The 21065-nt window shown below is 42.5% G+C and overlaps 1 protein-coding gene across 1 annotated transcript in view; it reads left to right on the forward strand.

Annotated features, from left to right (window-relative positions):
* The window catches only part of ATAD2B (ATPase family AAA domain containing 2B), an 823789-nt gene that overhangs the window by 503769 nt on the left and 298955 nt on the right, over positions 1-21065 (forward strand). The gene's annotated exons all lie outside the window — the stretch shown is intronic.

Genomic DNA, 21065 nt, shown 5'->3' on the forward strand with positions numbered 1-21065 from the left:
AGACTTCTAGTTTATTTGTTATCTTTTCCGGTTCTAGAAAGGCCAGAAAACTTCTGCCATTTCTTTGGCATCTTGGTTGAAATCTTTAATTCATCTTGCCTATGTTGAGTCGGGTAAAACTCAGCCTCAGAGGATTACAGCTCATTCTACTAGGTCAGTTTCTACTTCCTTGGCGTTTAGGAATGAAGCTTCGGTTGTTCAGATTTGCAAAGCGGCAACTTGGTCCTCTTTGCATACTTTTACCAAATTCTACCATTTTGATGTATTTTCTTCTTCTGAAGCAGTTTTTGGTAGAAAAGTACTTCAGGCAGCGGTTTCAGTTTGAATCTTCTGCTTATGTTTTTCATTAAACTTTATTTTGGGTGTGGATTATTTTCAGCAGGAATTGGCTGTCTTTATTTTATCCCTCCCTCTCTAGTGACTCTTGTGTGGAAAGATCCACATCTTGGGTAGTCATTATCCCATACGTCACTAGCTCATGGACTCTTGCTAATTACATGAAAGAAAACATAATTTATGTAAGAACTTACCTGATAAATTCATTTCTTTCATATTAGCAAGAGTCCATGAGGCCCGCCCTTTTTTGTGGTGGTTATGATTTTTTTTTTTTTTTTTTTTTTTTTATAAAGCACAATTATTCCAATTCCTTATTTTATATGCTTTCGCACTTTTTTCTTATCACCCCACTTCTTGGCTATTCGTTAAACTGAATTGTGGGTGTGGTGAGGGGTGTATTTATAGGCATTTTAAGGTTTGGGAAACTTTGCCCTTCCTGGTAGGAATGTATATCCCATACGTCACTAGCTCATGGACTCTTGCTAATATGAAAGAAATGAATTTATCAGGTAAGTTCTTACATAAATTATGTTTTTAAACGTTTGCTGGCATGTTAAATCGTTTAATTATCTGAGGTACTTGGTGAAAAATTGTTTTGGGCGTTATTTTCCACATGGCTGTCGTTTGTTTTAAATTAAAACAGTTTACTGAGCTTCCCTCACTGTTGTAGTGTGAGTGGGAGGGGCCTATTTTGGCGCTTTTACTACGCATCAGAAATTCAGTCACAGTCTGCCTTTTTCTCCCTGCATGATCCAGGACGTCTCCACAGAGCTCAGGGGTCTTCAAAACTAGTTTTGAGGGAGGTAATCACTCACAGCAGACCTGTGAGACTGTGCTTTGACTGTGATAAAAACGCTTATATTTCTCCAACATAGGTGTGTCCGGTCCACGGCGTCATCCTTACTTGTGGGATATTCTCTTCCCCAACAGGAAATGGCAAAGAGCCCAGCAAAGCTGGTCACATGATCCCTCCTAGGCTCCGCCTACCCCAGTCATTCTCTTTGCCGTTGTACAGGCAACATCTCCACGGAGATGGCTTAGAGTTTTTTTAGTGTTTAACTGTAGTTTCTCCAACATAGGTGTGTCCGGTCCACGGCGTCATCCTTACTTGTGGGATATTCTCTTCCCCAACAGGAAATGGCAAAGAGCCCAGCAAAGCTGGTCACATGATCCCTCCTAGGCTCCGCCTACCCCAGTCATTCTCTTTGCCGTTGTACAGGCAACATCTCCACGGAGATGGCTTAGAGTTTTTTAGTGTTTAACTGTAGTTTTTATTATTCAATCAAGAGTTTGTTATTTTAAAATAGTGCTGGTATGTACTATTTACTCTGAAACAGAAAAGAGATGAAGATTTCTGTTTGTATGAGGAAAATGATTTTAGCAACCGTTACTAAAATCCATGGCTGTTCCACACAGGACTGTTGAGAGGAATTAACTTCAGTTGGGGGAACAGTGAGCAGTCTTTTGCTGCTTGAGGTATGACACATTCTAACAAGACGATGTAATGCTGGAAGCTGTCATTTTCCCTATGGGATCCGGTAAGCCATTTTTATTCACACAGTAAATAAGGGCTTCACAAGGGCTTATTAAGACTGTAGACATTTTCTGGGCTAAATCGATCATATTTACACATATTTAGCCTTGAGGAATCATTTAATCTGGGTATTTTTTGTAAAATAATATCGGCAGGCACTGTTTTAGACACTTTATTCTATTGGGGCTTTCCCTAATCATAGTCAGAGCCTCATTTTCGCGCCGGTATGGCGCACTTGTTTTTGAGAACAGCATGACATGCAGCTGCATGTGTGTGGAGCTCTGATACATAGAAAAGTCTTTCTGAAGGCATTATTTGGTATCGTATTCCCCTTTGGGCTTGGTTGGGTCTCAGCAAAGCAGATTCCAGGGACTGTAAAGGGGTTAAATATAAAAACGGCTCCGGTTCCGTTATTTTAAGGGTTAAAGCTTCCAAATTTGGTGTGCAATACTTTTAAGGCTTTAAGACACTGTGGTGAAATTTTGGTGAATTTTGAACAATTCCTTCATACTTTTTCGCAATTGCAGTAATAAAGTGTGTTCAGTTTAAAATTTAAAGTGACAGTAACGGTTTTATTTTAAAACGTTTTTTGTGCTTTGTTATCAAGTTTATGCCTGTTTAACATGTCTGAACTACCAGATAGATTGTGTTCTGACTGTGGGGAAGCCAAGGTTCCTTCTCATTTACATAGATGTGATTTATGTCATAATAAATTTAGTAAAAATGATGCCCAAGATGATTCCTCAAGTGAGGGGAGTAAGCATGGTACTGCATCATCCCCTCCTTCGTCTACACCAGTTTTGCCCATACAGGAGGCCCCTAGTACATCTAGCGCGCCAATACTCCTTACTATGCAACAATTAACGGCTGTAATGGATAATTCTATCAAAAACATTTTAGCCAATATGCCCACTTGTCAGCGAAAGCGCGACTGCTCTGTTTTAGAAAATACTGAAGAGCATGAGGCCGCTGATGATATTGTTTCTGAAGGACCCCTACACCAGTCTGAGGGGGCCAGGGAGGTTTTGTCTGAGGGAGAAATTTCAGATTCAGGAAAAAATTCTCAACAAGCTGAACCTGATGTGATTACTTTTAAATTTAAGTTGGAACATCTCCGCGCTCTGCTTAAGGAGGTGTTATCCAATTTGGATGATTGTGATTATCTGGTAATTCCAGAAACACTATGTAAAATGGACAAGTTCCTAGAGGCCCCGGGGCCCCCCGAAGCTTTTCCTATACTCAAGCGGGTGGCGTACATTGTTAATAAAGAATGGGATAGGCCCGGTGTACCTTTCGTACCTCCCCCCATATTTAAAAAATTGTTTCCTATAGTCGACCCCAGAAAGGACTTATGGCAGACAGTCCCCAAGGTCGAGGGGGCGGTTTCTACTCTAAACAAGCGCACCACTATACCCATAGAAGATAGTTGTGCTTTCCAAGATCCTATGGATAAAAAATTAGAAGGTTTGCTAAAAAAGATGTTTGTTCAGCAAGGTTACCTTCTACAACCAATTGCATGCATTGTCCCTGTCACTACAGCCGCGTGTTTCTGGTGCGATGAGCTAGAAAAGGCGATTATTAGTAATTCTTCTTCTTATGAGGAGATTATGGACAGAATTCGTGCTCTTAAATTGGCTAATTCTTTCACCCTAGACGCCACCTTGCAATTGGCTAGGTTAGCGGCGAAAAATTCTGGGTTTGCTATTGTGGCGCGCAGAGCGCTTTGGTTAAAATCTTGGTCAGCGGATGCGTCTTCCAAGAACAAATTGTTTGACATTCCTTTCAAGGGGAAAACACTGTTTGGCCCTGACTTGAAAGAGTTTATCTTTGATATCACTGGGGGCAAGGGCCACGCCCTTCCTCAGAATAGGTCTTTCAAGGCCAAAAATAAACCTAATTTTCGTCCCTTTCGCAGAAACGGACCAGCCCCAAGTGCTACGTCCTCTAAGCAGGAGGGTAATACTTCTCAAGCCAATCCAGCCTGGAGACCAAGGCAAGGCTGGAACAAAGGAAAGCAGGCCAAGAAACCTGCCACTGCTCCCAAGACAGCATGAGATGCGGGCCCCCGATCCGGGACCGGATTTGGTGGGGGGCAGACTCTCTCTCTTCACTCAGGCTTGGGCAAGAGATGTTCTGGATCCTTGGGCGCTAGAAATAGTCTTCCAAGGTTATCTTCTGGAAGTGATTCATCCTGTTCCATTAAAAGAACGAGGGATGGGGTTCTACTCCAATCTGTTCGTAGTTCCCAAAAAAGAGGGAACGTTCAGACCAATCTTAGATCTCAAGATCCTAAACAAGTTTCTCAAGGTTCCATCGTCCAAAATGGAAACCATTCGAACAATCCTTCCATCCAGAAAGGTCAATTCTTGACCACGGTGGATTTAAAGGATGCGTATCTACATATTCCTGTCCACAAGGAACATCATCGGTTCCTAAGGTTCGCATTCCTGGACAAGCATTACCAGTTCGTGGCGCTTCCTTTCGGATTAGCCACTGTTCCAAGGATTTTCACAAAGGTACTAGGGTCCCTTCTGGCGGTGCTAAGACCAAGGGGCATTGCTGTAGTACCTTAATTGGACGACATTCTGATTCAAGCGTCGTCCCTTCCTCAAGCAAAGGCTCACACGGACATAGTCCTGGCCTTTCTCAGATCTCACGGATGGTAAGTGAACGTGGAAAAGAGTTCTCTATCTCCGTCGACAAGAGTTCCCTTCTTGGGAACAATAATAGACTCCTTAGAAATGAGGATTTTTCTGACAGAGACCAGAAAAACAAAACTTCTTAACTCTTGTCGGATACTTCCTTCCGTTCCTCTTCCTTCCATAGCACAGTGCATGGAAGTGATAGGTTTGATGGTAGCGGCAATGGACATAGTTCCTTTTGCGCGCATTCATCTAAGACCATTTCAATTGTGTATGCTCAGTCAGTGGAATGGGGACTATACAGACTTGTCTCCGAAGATACAAGTAAATCAGAGGACCAGAGACTCACTCCGTTGGTGGCTGTCCCTGGACAACCTGTCGCTAGGGGTGACCTCCCGCAGACCAGAGTGGGTCATTGTCACGACCAACGCCAGTCTGATGGGCTGGGGCGCGGTCTGGGGATCCCTGAAAGCTCAGGGTCTTTGGTCTCGGGAAGAATCTCTTCTATCGATAAATATTCTGGAACTGAGAGCGATATTCAATGCTCTCAAGGCTTGGCCTCAGCTAGCGAGGGCCAAGTTCATACGGTTTCAATCAGACAACATGACGACTGTTGCGTACATCAACCATCAGGGGGGAACAAGGAGTTCCCTGGCGATGGAAGAAGTGACCAAAATCATTCAATGGGCGGAGACTCGCTCCTGCCACCTGTCTGCAATCCACATCCCAGGAGTGGAAACTTGGGAAGCGGATTTTCTGATTCGTCAGACATTGCATCCGGGGGTGTGGGAACTCCATCCGGAAATCTTTGCCCAAATCACTCAACTGTGGGGCATTCCAGACATGGATCTGATGGCCTCTCGTCAGAACTTCAAGGTTCCTTGCTACGGGTCCAGATCCAGGGATCCCAAGGCGACTCTAGTAGATGCACTAGTAGCACCTTGGACCTTCAACCTAGCTTATGTATTCCCGCCGTTTCCTCTCATCCCCAGGCTGGTAGCCAGGATCAATCAGGAGAGGGCGTAGGTGATCTTGATAGCTCCTGCGTAACCACGCAGGACTTGGTAGGCAGATCTGGTGAATATGTCATCGGCTTCACCATGGAAGCTACCTTTGAGACGAGACCTTCTTGTTCAAGGTCCGTTCGAACATCCGAATCTGGTCCTACTCCAGCTGACTGCTTGGAGATTGAACGCTTGATCTTATCAAAGCGAGGGTTCTCAGATTCTGTTATTGATACTCTTGTTCAGGCCAGAAAGCCTGTAACTAGAAAAATTTACCACAAAATATGGAAAAAATATATCTGTTGGTGTGAATCTAAAGGATTCCCTTGGGACAAGGTAAAGATTCCTAGGATTCTATCCTTTCTTCAAGAAGGATTGGAGAAAGGATTATCTGCAAGTTCCTTGAAGGGACAGATTTCTGCCTTGTCTGTGTTACTTCACAAAGAGCTGGCAGCTGTGCCAGATGTTCAAGCCTTTGTTCAGGCTCTGGTTAGAATCAAGCCTGTTTACAAACCTTTGACTCCTCCTTGGAGTCTCAACTTAGTTCTTTCAGTTCTTCAGGGGGTTTCGTTTGAACCCTTACATTCCGTTGATATTAAGTTATTATCTTGGAAAGTTTTGTTTTTGGCTGCAATTTCTTCCGCTAGAAGAGTTTCAGAATTATCTGCTCTGCAGTGTTCTCCTCCTTATCTGGTGTTCCATGCAGATAAGGTGGTTTTACGTACTAAACCTGGTTTTCTTCCAAAAGTTGTTTCTAACAAAAACATTAACCAGGAGATAGTCGTGCCTTCTTTGGGTCCGAAACCAGTTTCGAAGAAGGAACGTTTGTTGCACAATTTGGATGTTGTTCGCGCTCTAAAATTCTATTTAGATGCTACAAAGGATTTTAGACAAACATCTTCCTTGTTTGTTGTTTATTCTGGTAACAGGAGAGGTCAAAAAGCAACTTCTACCTCTCTCTCTTTTTGGATTAAAAGCATCATCAGATTGGCTTACGAGACTGCCGGACGGCAGCCTCCTGAAAGAATCACAGCTCATTCCACTAGGGCTGTGGCTTCCACATGGGCCTTCAAGAACGAGGCTTCTGTTGATCAGATATGTAGGGCAGCGACTTGGTCTTCACTGCACACTTTTACCAAATTTTACAAGTTTGATACTTTTGCTTCTTCTGAGGCTATTTTTTGGGAGAAAGGTTTTGCAAGCCGTGGTGCCTTCCATTTAGGTGACCTGATTTGCTCCCTCCCTTCATCCGTGTCCTAAAGCTTTGGTATTGGTTCCCACAAGTAAGGATGACGCCGTGGACCGGACACACCTATGTTGGAGAAAACAGAATTTATGTTTACCTGATAAATTACTTTCTCCAACGGTGTGTCCGGTCCACGGCCCGCCCTGGTTTTTTAATCAGGTCTGATGATTTATTTTCTTTAACTACAGTCACCACGGTATCATATGGTTTCTCCTATGCAAATATTCCTCCTTAACGTCGGTCGAATGACTGGGGTAGGCGGAGCCTAGGAGGGATCATGTGACCAGCTTTGCTGGGCTCTTTGCCATTTCCTGTTGGGGAAGAGAATATCCCACAAGTAAGGATGACGCCGTGGACCGGACACACCGTTGGAGAAAGTAATTTATCAGGTAAACATAAATTCTGTTTTTTATTATTCAATCAAGAGTTTGTTATTTTAAAATAGTGCTGGTATGTACTATTTACTCTGAAACAGAAAAGAGATGAAGATTTCTGTTTGTAAGAGGAAAATGATTTTAGCAACCGTTACTAAAATCGATGGCTGTTCCACACAGGACTGTTGAGAGGAATTAACTTCAGTTGAGGGAACAGTGAGCAGAATTTTGCTGCTTGAGGTATGACACATTCTAACAAGACGATGTAATGCTGGAAGCTGTCATTTTCCCTATGGGATCCGGTAAGCCATTTTTATTACAGACAGTAAATAAGGGCTTCACAAGGGCTTTTTAAGACTGTAGACATTTTCTGGGCTAAATCGATTCATATATAAACATATTTAGCCTTGAGGAATCATTTTAATCTGGGTATTTTGTAAAATAATATCGGCAGGCACTGTTTTGGACACCTTATTCTCTAGGGGTTTTCCCTAATCATAGGCAGAGTCTCATTTTCGCGCCGGTATTGCGCACTTGTTTTTGAGAAGCATGACATGCAGTCGCATGTGTGAGGAGCTCTGATACATAGAAAAAGCTTACTGAAGGCGTCATTTGGTATCGTATTCCCCTTTGGGCTTGGTTGGGTCTCAGCAAAGCAGATACCAGGGACTGTAAAGGGGTTAAAGATAAAAACGGCTCCGGTTCCGTTATTTTAAGGGTTAAAGCTTCCAAATTTGGTGTGCAATACTTTTAAGGCTTTAAGACACTTTTTCGCAATTGCAGTAATAAAGTGTGTTCAGTTTAAAATTTAAAGTGACAGTAACGGTTTTATTTTAAAACGTTTTTTGTACTTTATCAAGTTTATGCCTGTTTAACATGTCTGAACTACCAGATAGACTGTGTTCTGAATGTGGGGAAGCCAAGGTTCCTTCTCATTTAAATAGATGTGATTTATGTGACACAAAATTTAGAGAAAATGATGCCCAAGATGATTCCTCAAGTGAGGGGAGTAAGCATGGTACTGCATCATCCCCTCCTTCGTCTACACCAGTCTTGCCCACTCAGGAGGCCCCTAGTACATCTAGCGCGCCAATACTCCTTACTATGCAACAATTAACGGCTGTAATGGATAATTCTATCAAAAACATTTTAGCCAAAATGCCCACTTATCAGCGTAAGCGCGACTGCTCTGTTTTAGATAATACTGAAGAGCATGAGGACGCTGATGATATTGTTTCTGAAGGGCCCCTACACCAGTCTGAGGGGGCCAGGGAGGTTTTGTCTGAGGGAGAAATTTCAGATTCAGGGAAAATTTCTCAACAAGCTGAACCTGATGTGATTACATTTAAATTTAAGTTAGAACATCTCCGCGCTCTGCTTAAGGAGGTGTTATCCACTCTGGATGATTGTGAGAATTTGATCATCCCAGAGAAACTATGTAAAATGGACAAGTTCCTAGAGGTCCCGGGGCCCCCAGAAGCTTTTCCTATACCCAAGCGGGTGGCGGACATTGTAAATAAAGAATGGGAAAGGCCCGGTATACCTTTCGTCCCTCCCCCCATATTTAAAAAATTGTTTCCTATGGTCGACCCCAGAAAGGACTTATGGCAGACAGTCCCCAAGGTCGAGGGGGCGGTTTCTACTTTAAACAAACGCACCACTATACCCATAGAAGATAGTTGTGCTTTCAAAGATCCTATGGATAAAAAATTAGAAGGTTTGCTTAAAAAGATGTTTGTTCAGCAAGGTTACCTTCTACAACCAATTTCATGCATTGTCCCTGTCACTACAGCCGCGTGTTTCTGGTTCGATGAGCTAGAAAAGGCGATCACTAGTGATTCTCCTCCTTATGAGGAGATTATGGACAGAATCCGTGCTCTCAAATTGGCTAATTCTTTCACCCTAGACGCCACTTTGCAATTGGCTAGGTTAGCGGCGAAAAATTCTGGGTTTGCTATAGTGGCGCGCAGAGCGCTTTGGTTGAAATCTTGGTCAGCGGATGCATCTTCCAAGAACAAATTGCTTAACATTCCTTTCAAGGGGAAAACGCTGTTTGGCCCTGACTTGAAAGAGATTATCTCTGATATCACTGGGGGTAAGGGCCACGCCCTTCCTCAGGATAGGTCTTTCAAGGCCAAAAATAAACCTAATTTTCGTCCCTTTCGCAGAAACGGACCAGCCCCAAGTGCTACGTCCTCTAAGCAAGAGGGTAATACTTCTCAAGCCAAGCCAGCCTGGAGACCAATGCAAGGCTGGAACAAGGGAAAGCAGGCCAAGAAACCTGCCACTGCTACCAAGACAGCATGAAATGTTGGCCCCCGATCCGGGACCGGATCTGGTGGGGGGCAGACTCTCTCTCTTCGCTCAGGCTTGGGCAAGAGATGTTCTGGATCCTTGGGCACTAGAAATAGTCTCCCAAGGTTATCTTCTGGAATTCAAGGGGCTTCCCCCAAGGGGGAGGTTCCACAGGTCTCAATTGTCTTCAGACCACATAAAAAAACAGGCATTCTCACATTGTGTAGAAGACCTGTTAAAAATGGGAGTGATTCATCCTGTTCCATTAGGAGAACAAGGGATGGGGTTCTACTCCAATCTGTTCGTAGTTCCCAAAAAAGAGGGAACGTTCAGACCAATCTTAGATCTCAAGATCCTAAACAAGTTTCTCAAGGTTCCATCGTTCAAAATGGAAACCATTCGAACAATTCTTCCTTCCATCCAGGAAGGTCAATTCATGACCACGGTGGATTTAAAGGATGCGTATCTACATATTCCTATCCACAAGGAACATCATCGGTTCCTAAGGTTCGCATTCCTGGACAAGCATTACCAGTTTGTGGCACTTCCTTTCGGATTAGCCACTGCTCCAAGGATTTTCACAAAGGTACTAGGGTCCCTTCTAGCGGTGCTAAGACCAAGGGGCATTGCAGTAGTACCTTACTTGGACGACATTCTGATTCAAGCGTCGTCCCTTCCTCAAGCAAAGGCTCACACGGACATAGTCCTGGCCTTTCTCAGATCTCACGGATGGAAAGTGAACGTAGAAAAGAGTTCTCTATCTCCGTCAACAAGGGTTCCCTTCTTGGGAACAATAATAGACTCCTTAGAAATGAGGATTTTTCTGACAGAGGCCAGAAAAACAAAACTTCTAAACTCTTGTCAAATACTTCATTCCGTTCCTCTTCCTTCCATAGCGCAGTGCATGGAAGTAATAGGTTTGATGGTAGCGGCAATGGACATAGTTCCTTTTGCGCGCATTCATCTAAGACCATTACAACTGTGCATGCTCAGTCAGTGGAATGGGGACTATACAGACTTGTCTCCGACGATACAAGTAAATCAGAGGACCAGAGATTCACTCCGTTGGTGGCTGTCCCTGGACAACCTGTCACAAGGGATGAACTTCCGCAGACCAGAGTGGGTCATTGTCACGACCGACGCCAGTCTGATGGGCTGGGGCGCGGTCTGGGGACCCCTGAAAGCTCAGGGTCTTTGGTCTCGGGAAGAATCTCTTCTACCGATAAATATTCTGGAACTGAGAGCGATACTCAATGCTCTCAAGGCTTGGCCTCAGCTAGCAAAGGCCAAGTTCATACGGTTTCAATCAGACATGACGACTGTTGCGTACATCAACCATCAGGGGGGAACATGGAGTTCCCTGGCGATGGAAGAAGTGACCAAAATCATTCAATGGGCGGAGACTCACTCCTGCCACCTGTCTGCAATCCACATCCCAGGAGTGGAAAATTGGGAAGCGGATTTTCTGAGTCGTCAGACATTACATCCGGGGGAGTGGGAACTCCATCCGGAAATCTTTGCCCAAATTACTCAACTGTGGGGCATTCCAGACATGGATCTGATGGCCTCTCGTCAGAACTTCAAGGTTCCTTGCTACGGGTCCAGATCCAGGGATCCCAAGGCGACTCTAGTAGATGCACTAGTAGCACCTTGGACCTTCAAACTAGCTTATGTATTCCCGCCGTTTCCTCTCATCCCCAGGCTGGTAGCCAGGATCAATCAGGAGAGGGCATCGGTGATCTTGATAGCTCCTGCGTGGCCACGCAGGACTTGGTATGCAGATCTGGTGAATATGTCATCGGCTCCACCATGGAAGCTACCTTTGAGACGAGACCTTCTTGTTCAAGGTCCGTTCGAACATCCGAATCTGGTCTCACTCCAACTGACTGCTTGGAGATTGAACGCTTGATCTTATCAAAACGAGGGTTCTCAGATTCTGTTATTGATACTCTTGTTCAGGCCAGAAAGCCTGTAACTAGAAAAATTTACCACAAAATATGGAAAAAATATATCTGTTGGTGTGAATCTAAAGGATTCCCTTGGGACAAGGTAAAAATTCCTAAGATTCTATCCTTTCTTCAAGAAGGATTGGAGAAAGGATTATCTGCAAGTTCCTTGAAGGGACAGATTTCTGCCTTGTCTGTGTTACTTCACAAAAAGCTGGCAGCTGTGCCAGATGTTCAAGCCTTTGTTCAGGCTCTGGTTAGAATCAAGCCTGTTTACAAACCTTTGACTCCTCCTTGGAGTCTCAACTTAGTTCTTTCAGTTCTTCAGGGGGTTCCGTTTGAACCCTTACATTCCGTTGATATTAAGTTATTATCTTGGAAAGTTTTGTTTTTGGTTGCAATTTCTTCTGCTAGAAGAGTTTCAGAATTATCTGCTCTGCAGTGTTCTCCTCCTTATCTGGTGTTCCATGCAGATAAGGTGGTTTTACGTACTAAACCTGGTTTTCTTCCGAAAGTTGTTTCTAACAAAAACATTAACCAGGAGATAGTCGTGCCTTCTTTGTGTCCGAATCCAGTTTCAAAGAAGGAACGTTTGTTGCACAATTTGGATGTTGTTCGCGCTCTAAAATTCTATTTAGATGCTACAAAGGATTTTAGACAAACATCTTCCTTGTTTGTTGTTCTGGTAAAAGGAGAGGTCAAAAAGCAACTTCTACCTCTCTCTCTTTTTGGATTAAAAGCATCATCAGATTGGCTTATGAGACTGCCGGACGGCAGCCTCCTGAAAGAATCACAGCTCATTCCACTAGGGCTGTGGCTTCCACATGGGCCTTCAAGAACGAGGCTTCTGTTGATCAGATATGTAGGGCAGCGACTTGGTCTTCACTGCACACTTTTACCAAATTTTACAAGTTTGATACTTTTGCTTCTTCTGAGGCTATTTTTGGGAGAAAGGTTTTGCAAGCCGTGGTGCCTTCCATTTAGGTGACCTGATTTGCTCCCTCCCTTCATCCGTGTCCTAAAGCTTTGGTATTGGTTCCCACAAGTAAGGATGACGCCGTGGACCGGACACACCTATGTTGGAGAAAACAGAATTTATGTTTACCTGATAAATTACTTTCTCCAACGGTGTGTCCGGTCCACGGCCCGCCCTGGTTTTTTAATCAGGTCTGATAATTTATTTTCTTTAACTACAGTCACCACGGTATCATATGGTTTCTCCTATGCAAATATTCCTCCTTTACGTCGGTCGAATGACTGGGGTAGGCGGAGCCTAGGAGGGATCATGTGACCAGCTTTGCTGGGCTCTTTGCCATTTCCTGTTGGGGAAGAGAATATCCCACAAGTAAGGATGACGCCGTGGACCGGACACACCGTTGGAGAAAGTAATTTATCAGGTAAACATAAATTCTGTTTTTCAATTGTTATCCGTTTTTTTCTGATATTAAGGGTTAATCATCCATTGCTAATGAGTGCAATCCTTTGCTAAATTTGGTTTCTATAACTAATCCGGTTTATTGTTATTCAACTGTGACAGTTTTTGTGTGCTTCTTAAAGGCACAGTAACGTTTTTTCATATTGCTTGTAAATTTAGTTGAAAAGTATTTCCAAGCTTGCTAGTCTAATTGCTAGTTTGTTAAACATGTCTGACACAGAGGAATCTCTTTGTGCAATATGTTCAAATGCCAAGGTGGAGCCCAATAGAAATTTATGTACTAATTACATTGATGCTACTTTAAATAAAAGTCAAACTGTACATGTTAAGCAACATTCACCAGACAACGAGGGGGAAGTTATGCCGACTAACTTGCCTCACGTGTCAGTACCTGCATCTCCCGCTCAGGAGGTGCGTGATATTGTAACGCCAAGTACATCAGGGCGGCCATTACAAATCACTCTACAAGACATGGCTAATGTTATGACTGAAGTTTTGTCTAAATTGCCAGAACTTAGGGGTAAACGAGATCACTCTGGGATGAGAACAGAGTACGCTGATAATGCTAGGGCCATGTCTGATACTGCGTCACAATTTGCAGAGCATGAGGACGGAGAGCTTCATTCTGCGGGTGACGGATCTGATCCAAATAAACTGGATTCAGACATTTCAAATTTTAAGTTTAAGCTGGAAAACCTCCGTGTATTACTAGGGGAGGTGTTAGCGGCTCTGAATGATTGTAACACAGTTGCAATCCCAGAGAAAATGTGTAGGTTGGATAAATATTTTGCGGTACTGACGAGTACTGACGTTTTTCCTATACCTAAGAGACTTACTGAAATTGTTACTAAGGAGTGGGATAGACTCGGTGTGCCTTTCTCACCCCCTCCTATATTCAGAAAAATGTTTCCAATAGACGCCACCACACGGGACTTATGGCAAACGGTCCCTAAGGTGGAGGGAGCAGTTTCTACTTTAGCTAAGCGTACCACTATCCCGGTGGAGGATAGTTGTGCCTTTTCAGATCCAATGGATAAAAAGTTAGAGGGTTACCTTAAGAAAATGTTTGTTCAACAAGGTTTTATATTACAACCCCTTGCATGCATTGCGCCTGTCACGGCTGCGGCAGCATTTTGGTTTGAGTCTCTGGAAGAGACCCTTGACTCAGCGACATTAGATGAGATTTCACACAAGCTTAAAACCCTTAAGCTAGCTAATTCGTTTATTTCTGATGCCGTAGTACATTTAACTAAACTTACGGCTAAGAATTCCGGATTCGCCATTCAGGCACGCAGAGCGCTGTGGCTAAAATCCTGGTCAGCTGATGTAACTTCTAAATCGAAATTGCTTAACATACCTTTCAAGGGGCAGACTTTATTCGGGCCCGGTTTGAAAGAAATTATCGCTGATATTACAGAGCCAAACCTAGGGCTAGACAGTCTAATTTTCGTGCCTTTCGTAACTTCAAGGCAGGAGCAGCATCAACTTCCTCTGCTCCGAAACAGGAAGGAGCTGTTGCTCGCTACAGACAAGGCTGGAAACCTAACCAGACCTGGAACAAGGGCAAGCAGGCCAGAAAACCTGCTGCTGCCCCTAAGACAGCATGAAGTGAGGGCCCCCGATCCGGAAACGGATCTAGTGGGGGGCAGACTCTCTCTCTTCGCCCAGGCTTGGGCAAGAGATGTCCAGGATCCCTGGGCGTTGGAGATCATATCTCAGGGATATCTTCTGGACTTCAAAGCTTCTCCTCCACAAGGGAGATTTCACCTTTCAAGGTTGTCAACAAATCAGATAAAGAAAGAGGCGTTTCTACGCTGTGTACAAGACCTTTTACTAATGGGAGTGATCCACCCAGTTCCGCGATCGGAACACGGACAAGGGTTTTACTCAAATCTGTTTGTGGTTCCCAAAAAAGAGGGAACCTTCAGACCAATATTGGATTTAAAGATCCTAAACAAATTCCTAAGAGTTCCATCGTTCAAGATGGAAACTATTCGGACAATCTTACCCATGATCCAAAGAGGTCAGTACATGACCACAGTGGATTTAAAGGATGCTTACCTTCACATACCGATTCACAGAGAACATTACCGGTATCTAAGGTTTGCCTTCCTAGACAGGCATTACCAGTTTGTAGCTCTTCCCTTCGGGTTGGCTACGGCTCCAAGAATCTTTACAAAGGTTCTGGGCTCTCTTCTGGCGGTACTAAGACCGCGAGGAATTTCGGTAGCTCCGTACCTAGACGACATTCTGATACAAGCGTCAAGCTTTCAAACTGCCAAGTCTCATACAGAGTTAGTACTGGCATTTCTAAGGTCGCATGGGTGGAAAGTGAACGAGGAGAAGAGTTCTCTCTTACCACTCACAAGAGTTCCCTTCTTGGGGACTCTTATAGATTCTGTAGAAATGAAAATTTACCTGACAGAGGACAGGTTAACAAAGCTTCTAAATGCTTGCTGTGCCCTTCATTCCATTCAACACCCGTCAGTGGCTCAATGCATGGAGGTAATCGGCTTAATGGTAGCGGCAATGGACATAGTTCCTTTTGCACGCCTGCACCTCAGACCGCTGCAATTGTGCATGCTAAGTCAGTGGAATGGGGATTACTCGGATTTGTCCCCTACGCTGAATCTGGATCAAGAGACCAGAGATTCTCTTCTATGGTGGCTTTCTCGGCCACATTTGTCCAGGGGGATGCCCTTCAGCAGGCCAGACTGGACAATTGTAACTACAGATGCCAGCCTACTAGGTTGGGGCGCTGTCTGGAATTCCCTGAAGGCTCAGGGATCATGGACTCAAGAGGAGAGTCTCCTTCCAATAAACATTCTGGAATTGAGAGCAGTTCTCAATGCCCTTCTGGCTTGGCCTCAGCAACTCTGAGGTTCATCAGGTTTCAGTCGGACAACATCACGACTGTGGCTTACATCAACCATCAGGGAGGGACAAGGAGTTCCTTAGCGATGATGGAAGTATCAAAGATAATTCGCTGGGCAGAGTCTCACTCTTGCCACCTGTCAGCGATCCACATCCCAGGAGTGGAGAACTGGGAGGCGGATTTCCTAAGTCGCCAGACTTTTCATCCGGGGGAGTGGGAACTTCATCCGGAGATCTTTGCCCAAATACTTCGACGTTGGGGCAAACCAGATATGGATCTCATGGCGTCTCGCCAGAACGCCAAGCTTCCTTGTTACGGGTCCAGGTCCAGGGACCCGGGAGCGGTCCTGATAGATGCCTTGACAGCACCTTGGACCTTCAGGATGGCTTATGTGTTTCCACCCTTCCCGATGCTTCCACGTTTGATTGCCAGGATCACACAGGAGAAAGCAGCGGTGATTCTAATAGCGCCTGCGTGGCCACGCAGGACCTGGTATGCAAATCTAGTGGACATGTCATCCTGTCCACCTTGGTCTCTGCCTCTGAGACAGGACCTTCTAATTCAGGGTCCTTTCAAACATCAAAATCTAATTTCTCTGAAGCTGACTGCATGGAAATTGAACGCTTGATTTTATCAAAGCGTGGATTTTCGGAGTCAGTAATTGATACCTTAATACAGGCTAGGAAACCTGTTACCAGGAAAATTTACCATAAGATATGGCGTAAATACTTACACTGGTGCGAATCCAAGAGTTACTCATGGAGTAAGGTTAGGATTCCTAGGATATTGTCTTTTCTACAAGAAGGTTTAGAAAAGGGTTTATCTGCAAGTTCTTTAAAGGGACAGATCTCAGCTCTGTCCATCCTTTTACACAAACGTCTGTCAGAAGTTCCAGACGTTCAGGCTTTTTGTCAGGCTTTGGCTAGAATTAAGCCTGTGTTTAAGACTGTAGCTCCACCGTGAAGCTTAAACTTAGTTCTTAACGTTTTACAGGGTGTTCCGTTTGAACCCCTTCATTCCATTGATATCAAGCTATTATCTTGGAAAGTTCTGTTTTTAATGGCTATTTCCTCGGCTCGTAGAGTCTCTGAGTTATCAGCCTTACATTGTGATTCTCCTTATCTGATTTTTCATTCAGATAAGGTAGTTCTGCGTACTAAACCTGGGTTCTTACCTAAGGTAGTCACTAACAAGAATATCAATCAAGAGATTGTTGTTCCATCATTGTGCCCTAACCCTTCTTCAAAGAAGGAACGACTTCTGCACAATCTAGATGTAGTCCGTGCCCTGAAATTTTATTTACAGGCAACTAAAGATTTTCGCCAAACTTCTTCCCTGTTTGTCGTTTATTCTGGACAGAGGAGAGGTCAAAAAGCATCTGCTACCTCTCTATCTTTTTGGCTTCGTAGCATAATACGTTTAGCCTATGAGACTGCTGGACAGCAACCTCCTGAAAGGATTACAGCTCATTCTACTAGAGCTGTGGCTTCCATTTGGGCCTTTAAGAATGAGGCCTTTGTTGAACAGATTTGCAAGGCTGCAACTTGGTCTTCTCTTCATACTTTTTCCAAATTTTACAAATTTGACACTTTTGCTTCTTCGGAGGCTGTTTTTGGGAGAAAGGTTCTTCAGGCAGTGGTTCCTTCCGTATAAAGAGCCTGCCTGTCCCTCCCGTCATCCGTGTACTTTAGCTTTGGTATTGGTATCCCATAAGTAATGATGACCCGTGGACTGACTACACTTAACAGGAGAAAACATAATTTATGCTTACCTGATAAATTCCTTTCTCCTGTAGTGTAGTCAGTCCACGGCCCGCCCTGTTTTTATGGCAGGTCTAAATTTTTAAATTATACTCCAGTCACCACTGCACCCTATAGTTTCTCCTTTCTCGTTTGGTTCTCGGTCGAATGACTGGGTGTGACGTAGAGGGGAGGAGCTATATAGCAGCTCTGCTTGGGTGATCCTCTTGCACTTCCTGTTGGGGAGGAGTTAATATCCCATAAGTAATGATGACCCGTGGACTGACTACACTTCAGGAGAAAGGAATTTATCAGGTAAGCATAAATTATGTTTTTGCGGATGAAAGTATTGTAAAAATGCTTACATTTCAAATTGAAATTCATCCATACACATTTGTTTTTTTTACCTTTCTATCCCTTTAAAGGGATATGGAACCCCAAAAATGGATTTTGTGATTCAGACAGAGCACACAATTTTAAAAACTTTTCCAATTTACATCTATTTTCCAATTAGTTCCCATGATATTCTTTGCTGAAGAGATACCTAGGTAGGCATCTGGAGCTCTACATGACTGGAAATAGTGCTGCTATCTAGTGCTCTTGCAAATGGATAACATTCTTGCAGAACTGCTGCCATATAGTGCTCCAGAAATGGGCCGGCTCCTAAGCTTACATCCCTGCTTTTCAACAAAAGATACCAAGAGAAAGAAGAAAAAATGATAATAGAAGTAACTTAGAAAGTTGTTTAAAACTGCATGTTCTATATGAATCATATCCCTTTAAGTAATACCTATTTCTTGGCTGATCTAGACAGCTCAGTTTACCCACTGTTCTGGATAAGAGAGTAAATTGCAACATTTATTTTAATGAGTTACTTCGCTAATTTTTAATTTCTCTTGAGGTGCTAATGTCGGGCAAACTAATAGTTTTACACTTGAATAACATTTAAATCAAATCTGAAATACAATATGTATGGGGTTTTTTTTGCGGTATACTTCCTTTTGCAAAAATATACTTCTTGTAAAGCATGTAACGGTTTTTGTGATGGCTTTTACTGTGCATGGAGCATAGGTCAGAGTAATATGCACCTATAGTTAGACGGTATGAGTATCAATCAGTTTGACTGATGCAATTCATTTAATCACCATCACTGTGAACAGAAGCAATGTCTGAATGTGGGTTCATGGGACATTCAGACCTGCTGAAAAAGTGATCACTGAAAAATTTAAGTGCTCTGAGATAATTTTCAATTTTGACTAGGACGTCCCTTTTAGTATACGGTATAATCAGATCACTCGCTTTAAAATGTAAACTTGTGCTTTAACACCTTTCCTATTTTATTTTTATAGTATATACCTTTATAATTTTTTTGTGTTTTCATTTTGTGTAAAATGAGTGTTTTATTTCCTTCATAGCAACTTTTAAACTTGTCAATACAACTACGGAAGACTCACTGCAAAATAGTAACATTTTTCAAATGCTCTTTACAGAGTTTTCATTAACTAAAATTGATAGAATTATAGTATAAAAAGTAAAGATCTAAATTTTCTGGATACATTTTAAAAATTATTGGAATTCCGCTTCTGTGCATGTCAGTGCTGTCAAGGGTTATTACCTGATTCCAAGATTAATATGGTATGATAGGGATCCTTATGGTGGGCAATTAGATTTCCTAATAAATTTGTGTACTATGCATCATCGTGCTAAAACATAAAATCAAACCTCGGGACAGGTGTTTTTTTTTTTTGGGGGGGGGGGTTTCCCTTCTTGAGATGCATGGGGAATCAAGTTGTGAGGTGTGCCGTGAGCACTAAGAGCTTCACTTTATTTTTGACTGCAGTTACCGGACTTTTAGTTTGTTCTTTGGAGAGTATCTTAAGTATTAAGGATGTGCATTGTGTCATAAGTAATGTTAGATGTTGGTTCTAATATTATACATTGGTGCGGCCTTGTCTTTCTATGACTATTGAATATATATCAATTGTCCTTTTTCTTTTTTATAATAGTTTACATTAAATTATTAATGGCTGCCGGCACATTGCGTTATAAAATATTTATTTATAATACAAATTTGAAGTATGTGTGTTATGTTATCCTCCACCTCCCTCTAGTCATCAGTACAGCCATGTTGAAACTGAAGTATGAACTGGTAACATGATCCGTAAATAATATAAATGCATTGTTTGTTTCTGCCGTCGCCTAACAAGTTTTTATTGAGCCACACAGGTCTAGATTTACTTTTACTTCTGTCTCCTTATAATATTTGCTTAAATGAATATTTATTCTACAAATCTTTAAATTTGGAAACACTTAGAAAATAATTTTCATGGATTACTAATTTAAATATTTACATTTAAGAGTTGGAGAATGAGGAATAAGCATATATATTAAGGTACTGCCTAGATCAGGGGTTGCCAACCTTTCGGACCTTAGGGACCACTAAACTCACAATTTTGAATCCCGTGGACCACTAACATTTTGTTTTAAACGGTACAAACCTTGTGTGTGTGTGTATGTATGTATATATATATATATATATATATATGTATGCATGTGTGTATATATATATATATATATATATGTATATATGTATATATATATATATATATATGTGTGTGTATATATATATATATATATATATATATATATAATAAAAATTTCTTAGCGGTACATAGTGTCATTCCTTCAGTAAGTGTTCAATGTAGACAGTTCTTTAAAAAGGTTTCCGCTCTCTGTGTCAGACCAGTGTTTCACGTTTAAAGGACCTTGTCATACAATCGGCGTGCAGGAAAATCACAAGACAAGGGCGCCTCCTAGTGTAATAACGTCATGGCACTATTTCATGGATAGGTATAGAATTATACTCACAAGTGTAGCAGCACCCAATTATGCTGAGTAAGGCGGTCTGGGAACTTGCAGTGCCCAGCGTGAGAACCATACTCCCAGGTATTTCTCAAAGGGAAAAAAGCTCAGATTCTCAAATGTCAAAGATTATTCAAAATTTAATAAAATACACTTAAAACAGGGGACTGGAGTAGACCCTGTGTATTTAAAAACAGATAGCAACATGTTTCTGAGAACTGTTTGATCAGGCTTCTGTAGACTACGAGAGTACTGGCTAATATACAAGTGTCCAATCCCTGATCAGCTCAGACTGACACACCTCTAACACAGGTGTGTGGGTTCCCAATTACTCTTATAAACATTAAGTATACAGAAGGACCATACACAACAATTTCTATAGTATCCCAAATTGTCATCACATTATAGAATAAAAAAAATACCTTTTTAATGTAAATAGAGCTGCAACAACTAATCGTCATAATCGATTATGAAAATAGTTGTCAACGAATCTCATCGATTAGTTGGTTTGCAATTAGTTGGTCTGTGCAAAGCACCAGCTGCTTCACTCCACTGAGCTCCTGCACATGGTATTGTGTTTCATGGTTATGCCCTTAGCCTAAAGGATGTCTACAGACTTTTCACTTTTTCAGAACAGTATAAGCTTATGTGCAACCCAGATATAATAGGAGTCATCATTTGATTTGGGATTAAGCTTTGCATGATATAGTGCCCAGCTTGTTATTTACACCTAGCCCTAGATTGATGGGAGTTATTTAAATTGATGTGCACTATTAT

This window comes from Bombina bombina, chromosome 4 (assembly GCF_027579735.1).
Source record: "Bombina bombina isolate aBomBom1 chromosome 4, aBomBom1.pri, whole genome shotgun sequence".
Lineage (NCBI taxonomy): Eukaryota > Metazoa > Chordata > Amphibia > Anura > Bombinatoridae > Bombina > Bombina bombina.